The sequence below is a fragment of the Eleutherodactylus coqui genome, chromosome 1 (genome assembly GCF_035609145.1).
Source record: "Eleutherodactylus coqui strain aEleCoq1 chromosome 1, aEleCoq1.hap1, whole genome shotgun sequence".
Taxonomy (NCBI): Eukaryota; Metazoa; Chordata; class Amphibia; order Anura; family Eleutherodactylidae; genus Eleutherodactylus; species Eleutherodactylus coqui.
This window is the reverse complement of record NC_089837.1, coordinates 109,285,078-109,292,091: the sequence shown is the minus strand read 5'-3', so window position 1 is coordinate 109,292,091 and position 7,014 is coordinate 109,285,078.

The window sequence follows — 7,014 nt, the reverse complement described above, 5'->3', positions numbered from 1 at the left end:
ATTGTGAAGTGAAACAATAACAAAAATTATGCAAAAATATTAATTTGATTTAGGAGCTTTAGTGCTCACACCCACTGGCGATCCGTTATCCTTGTGATGTGAGAGTGACTGAAAACCCATGATAATGAAACCAATGATTTTCAATGGTTTCATTCTCATTAGCGATGTTTTCATTGTAACCTCGCATCGCAAAGAAGAATCTGCAATATCGCCCGTTGTTTCCAATGGGGCCAGCGGCAGCAGCACTAGCCCCATTGAAAACATAGGGAGTAGATCGTGCTCCCCTGACACAGCTGTCACAGCTATGGCAGGGGATTCCTTCATTATCGCAAGGATGAAGGAATGGCCTGTCACAGCTGTGGCAGAGGTCCACGATGCTATCCCATTGCTTTCAATGGGGCCGGCACTGCTGCATTGAAAAATCCCCGCCTCCAGAAAGCGCTGCCTCTGATTGGCTGAGCGCTGTGGCCAATCAGAGGCAGCACCCAGTCATCATTGAATGACAGCTGAGTGCTGCCTCAGATTGGCTGAACGCTCAACTAATCAGAGGTGGCACCAAGCTGTCATTCAATGATGGCTGGGCACTGCCTCTGGCACTGAGCACTGGCCACAGAAGAAGACTGCCGGGCCGGAGAGAAGAGCCGGTCGGCTCTTCTAGGTGAGTTCTTTTTTTTTTCTACAATGGGATAGCATCGCGGACCTCTGCCACAGCTGTGACAGGGCATTCCTTCATTCCCACGGAATCCCCTGCCATAGCTGTCACAGCTGTATCAGGGGAGTGCAATGTACTTCCTATGTTTTCAATGGGGCCAGCGCTGCTGCCAACGGCCCCATTGAAAACAATGGGCGATATCACAGATTCTTCTTCGCTAATGAGAATGAAACCATTGAAAATCATTGGTTTCATTATCATGCGTTTTCACTCACTCTTGCTTCGCAAGGATAACGGATCGCAAGTAGGTGTGAGCCCTTAGGCTGGTTTCAGACAAGTGTATTGTAACACGTACATAATACTGTTGTAGTAATAATAATGTAATTGTGTTTCTTAAAGCAGCCTAAGCAAATATATGTATGTATATATTCATATATCCATCTTCATAGAATATAGCTAGCAGTCAAATGGTTAACTGGTTCATTCTTATGCTGGTATCCTGAAATACACGCCTTATCTCAAGTTCTACAAGGTCCTGAGATGTGTTTCTCATAAGAAAGACCTGAGATGCCCAGCGCTCATAAGGAGGGGTGGCTACTTCTCTTCTACTCCCTTGGATTCCTAAGTCCAGGCAGAGATATTGATAGTCTGTTCTAGTTGCGTTTCCTAGAAATTACGTGTTCACATAGCAACATACACCTGGGGCGTAAACATATGTTAATCATTAGAGATGAGTGAGTATACTTGCTAAGGCACATTACTCGAGCGAGTAGTGCCTTAGCCGAGTATCTCCCCACTCGTCTCTAAACATTCGGGGGCCGGCGCCGGTGACAGATGAGTTGAGGCGGGGAGCAGGGGGGACCGGGGGGGGGGGGAGAGGGAGAGAGAGATCTCCCCTCCGTTCCTCCCCGCTCTCCCCCGCCCCCCCCCCCCGAATCTTTAGAGACGAGCGGGGAGATACTCGCCCGAGTAATGTGCCTTAGCGAGTATACTCGCTCATCTCTATTAATCATCAGTGTCGTTACATACTAGACCAATCATGAGTTGTTGTGATGTTAGGAGGGGTATGCATGTAATTGATGCGTCATATTCAGTATAACTGTGTTGTACTTTCTTACAATAAACCAGAAGGGTATGGGGGCTCAAGGGGAAACAAATATATATATTCATGCATGAAGCTTCTCATTATAACCAATTTGGAGCAAACCAGTGAAATCTTCTGGAATAGGATTTATTCCTATAACAATACAGATCCATAATACGGACGTGTTACTGATAACATTACAACCGTATGTCATCAGTATTTGTCTCCTTTTATTTTCTACTGGGCAAATGTTGATCAGTAGTTGCCTAATAGATAAGAATAGCAATATGGAGGTGAATACGTAGGAAATAAGTTAAGCTGCATTTTTTTAAAAATGCCCAGGAAAAATACGGTCATGTGAATATTTACATAGTTTTTATATTAGTTCCGTCTTATGGTCCGCAAAACACAGACCAAATATGGAGCTAAAATACAATTGTCTGAATGTGGCCTTATAATGTATTTTCTAAAAAAGGGGACGGCCCACGGAGATTGAAAAAAACAATAACATTTGTAAGATTTTTTATTTTCTGATCTCCACTGTTACGGGTTGTCACGTCACATGAACGAAGCCTGAGAGAATGGTTAAAGGGGTTGTCCCGCGCCGAAACGGTTTTTTTTTTTTTTTTTAACCCCCCCCCCCCCCCCGTTCGGCGCGAGACAACCCCGATGCAGGGACCTAAAGAAAAATCCGCACAGCGCTTACCTGAATCCCCGCGCTCCGGTGACTTCTTACTTACCGGTTGAAGATGGCCGCCGGATTCTTCTCCCTCGGTGGACCGCAGGGCTTCTGTGCGGTCCATTGCCGATTCCAGCCTCCTGATTGGCTGGAATCGGCACGTGACGGGGCGGAGCTACACGGAGCCCCATTGAGAAAAGAAGAAGACCCGGACTGCGCAAGCGCGGCTAATTTGGCCATTAGACGGCGAAAATTAGTCGGCTCCATGGAAACGAGGACGCTAGCAACGGAGCAGGTAAGTGAAAAACTTCTTATAACTTCTGTATGGCTCATAATTAATGCACAATGTACATTACAAAGTGCATTAATATGGCCATACAGAAGTGTATAGACCCACTTGCTGCCGCGGGACAACCCCTTTAAGGGTTGGAGGTAGATTTCTGAAATATATTTTAAAAAGTTGTTTTTATTTCTTTTTGCTTTTTTGTTAATTTTTTTTATTTCAACATATTTTTATTGATTTTATGTTGCATATATAACGTTAGTTTAACATATTATAAGAGTGGCGTGATATTCACGTCACAGACTTGTTGTTGCAACTAATAAAAAGTACAAAAAACATTATGAAAAACAATGTTATTGTGTGTGAATTATCTTCTGTTAGTTGACAGACAAGGGGAGGTGGGGAAGGTATGATATGAGGGGAGAGCGGGGTAGGGGGGGGGATGTCGGGGGGAGGATCCAGATTAGTACCCTTTGGTTGTCTTTACTACTTGAGGTGTGAGTTAGCTACTCACAGTTGCTGTCTTGTAGCCACCTGGTGATTAAAGGGGAGTTACGTGCGTCTATCCAGACTGCCCAGGTGCGGTAGAAATTCTCGAGTCCGGTTGTATCTTCCTGTGATCTCATTCTCTCTAATCTTTCAATTTCGTCTAGAGCCCCAACCTAAAATCACAGAGGCGATCGTGCCTATGGCGACCGTGTCTGCTTTGCAGACCTTCAGGTATTGTATTTTTGGCTTTTTCTGTGAATAAAGAACCCCAACCCATGTGCATCTGGGGATTTCTGTGTCCTGCTTCCAGAATCTGGGTATTACTTGCCTCGTGGCCATAATGAAAAATTTCAGCAGGCCTTTTTTGAGTGAGTGGGCGCCTAGTGGAGGGATGGATAGAAGTGCCACCTCAGGTGTCAGGGTCAGTGGTTCCCTGCACATCTTCTTGTATAATTTTCCCATGTCTCGCCAAATGGGTCTGATCATGGGGCACTCCCACCATATATGTAGCATCGAGCCCACTTCCCCGAGGCATCGCCAGCACATATTTGAAGCCGATGAGAATAGGGTGTGGAGCCTCTCCGGTGTCATATACCACCTTGACAAAATTTTAAAGTTTAGCTCCTGCAGCCTACTGGCCACCGACATCTTATGGGTGTGTTGAAATGCTTTGCTCCAGAGCTCTCCGGGGAAGGATCTACCCAGGACCTCCTCCCATACGGCAATCCACCTGGGGGTGTGACCATCAAATTTCTCCTCCAGTAGCTGACTATATAATATTGACACAGTATGCTTAGGCGCCTCCCCTCTGCTGCATAATTTCTCGAACGGGGTAAGGTTTAGGCTCCACCCCTGTTCCGGCCTCACCTTTCCTAGGTAGCTACGAACCTGCAAGTATTGCATCCATGAGCCCGGGGGAATTCCCCCTGTCCCCTCTATGTTCGCCAAATCTCGCATGCCCTGGATGTCCACCACCTCCCCTATCTTAGCTTCCGTTCCGGTGGGTAGGAATCCCAGGCTGCGGATGCCCATTGTTGCTGGAATTTGTGGGTTTCCGGTTAAAGGGGTGAGGAGACCCGGGACCGTTGTCTGGCAGCCCCCCTTCCACGCCCCCAGTAGGGTGGTCATCAGACCCGATGCCTCTGCTTTCTCCCAGTTGACCCCTTTCGGGATCCAGAATGCTCCTTTTGGTGAGAAGGTATTATTCTCGCTTTCGATTTGTACCCATAATTTATCTGATTCGTGGTGATGCAGGTCTAGTAATAGGGTTCAGATCGTGGCTTTATGGTATAGATGTAGGTCGGGTAGGCCCACCCCTCCCTTAGTTTTTGGTTTGGATAGACTTTTATAGCTGAGTCTTTTAGAGCCTCCCTTCCATATGAACCGGAGTATCAAACTTCTCAGTCTGTTGAAAAAGATTTTCGGGGGGTTACATGGTGCTGACTGGAAGATGTACAATATCCTAGGGAGGATATCCATCTTAACCGCACTCATCCTACCAAACCATGACAGTGAGCCTCTTCCCAGCCCTCCATGTCCTTTTTCAGGGTCAGTAGCAGCGGTTTGTAGTTCAACTCAAACAGCTGGGTTGGGTCAGTTGGGATATGAATTCCCAGATATTTGAATGAATCGTTTCTCCATTGGAATGGGAAGGCTGTGGCCATGTTGCTGGCTTCCTGTTGTGGGATGGTAATATTTAGGACTACCGACTTCTGAGCATTTAATTTATAGTTGCTGAACTTGCCAAACGTAGTGAACTCCTGCATGATATTGGGGAAGCTTACGTGTGGTTCATTTGCATACAACAGGAGGTCGTCTGCGTAAAGTGACAGTTTGCGCTCCTCCCTACCAGTCTGTACTCCGTGTATTGAGGGGTTGTTCCTAATTGCGTTGGCTAGCGCTTCCATGACTAGGATATATAATGTAGGGGACAGGGGACACCCCTGTCGTGTGCCATTCCTAACCTCGAATGGGGTTGACAACTTACCATTGACCCTGACCTGTGCCGAGGGGCGATGGTAGAGGGCCATTATCTGGGTTAAAGCTCTGGGGCCGAGTCCCACCCTACGGAGGGTCGCTTCTAGGAATTTCCAACTGATTCTGTCGAACGCTTTTTCGGCGTCGACAGAAAGCAGGCATAAGGGGATTCTTTTCTTTCTTGCCCGGTCGATCAGGGCCAGGGTCTTTATGGAGTTATCTCTCGCTTCTCTCCCTAAAATGAAGCCCACCTGGTTTCCATGGATAATTCGGGGAATTGCGGGATTTAGCCTATTTGCTATCATTTTTGCAAAGATTTTTAAGTCACAGTTGATGAGAGAAATTGGTCGATAACTGCCACATGACAGGGGATCTTTCCCGGGCTTGGGTATCAGGACGATGTGTGCCTGTAGGGCTTGAGACGGGAAGGGGCAGCCCCCTGAGACCTCGTTGAAGGCTTTAAGTAACATATCTGAGATCAGGTCTCCGCAAGTCTTATAGAATCTCGGGGAGTACCCGCCTGGGCCTGGGCTTTTCCCTGGTTTAATTTCTGAAAGTACTTGTCTGAGTTCCTCTGGCTCGAAGTCCTTTTCCATGCCCTCAGATTCCTCTTGTGAGAGGGGCCCCGGGGCATGAGAGTCTAGGTACTCTGACAACGCTCGTGTGTGCTAGCTCTCTGTTCCCGCCCCCGTCTCACTTATGTTATATAGTTTAGAGTAAAATGATCTGAATTCTCCCAATATTTCTTGCGGAGCATGGACCCTCCCCCCTCTCGCTGAGTTAATGGAGTGTATGTGTGGGTGGGCCGTTCTTGGGTGTAATGCTCTGGCAAGCCGGCTACCGCTCTTGTCCCCATATTCGTAATAACCGGCTTTCAATTTGTCTCTATTGCTTAGGGCTCTTTTATCTAGTATGTCTAGGATTTTGTGCCGGAGTTCCAATATCTCTGTTTGAAGGATGGCGGACGAAGCTGCTTTATTGGAGATTTCCTTTGTGTTAAGTTCCCTTATTAATTGGGTGAGGCGTGCAGTGTGGTCTCTTTTGATCCTAGCGCTATGTGAGATAAAGACGCCTCTCAACACGCATTTTAGGGTCTCCCATTTTATTGGGGCGCTAGTGGGGTCTGATTCATGGTCCTTTTTAAAATTTTCCATGGTCTTTTTAACGTCCTGCACGCATGCCATGTCTTTAAGTAGGCTGTCGTTAAGCCTCCAGGTACGGGTCCCTCTCTCAGTGTCCCCCGAGCCCAAGGATGCAAATACCGGGGAGTGATCAGACCAGAGGAATATGTCCAGGGAGCACTTGGGGGCCCCGTCGAGCAGACCGTGTGATATAAATACGTAGTCAATCCTACTGTATGAATTGTGTGCCATGGAGTGAAAACTGTAGTCACGCTTACCCGGGTGGAGAATGCGCCATAGGTCAATCAGATCCATACTCACAAGTATCCTCTGCACCTTGCGAATAGCTGCTTTGATTAATGTTGAGCGTCTCGTGGAGGAGTCTAGTTGGGGTTCCAAACACATGTTGAAATCACTGCCTAGCACGATCGGTGTTCCTTCTGCGAATTCTGCAAGCCCCCGGAGAGCTCTAGAAGCGAACCCCACCTGTCCCTGATTAGGAAAGTACAAATTGCCAATTGTAAAAATTTTGTTAGCCATGAGTATTTTTAGGAATATGTACCGACCTTCTTCGTCCGACTTTTGAGCCAGCACCTCTGGGGTTATTGATTTATGAAAGGCTATAGAGGCCCCACAGGTTTTGCTTTCAGGGTGAGTAGAGTGGAACCATTTGGGATAATATTTGTTCCTGCTGCAGTCCGGCATGCCGGTTCGTGGTAAATGTGTCTC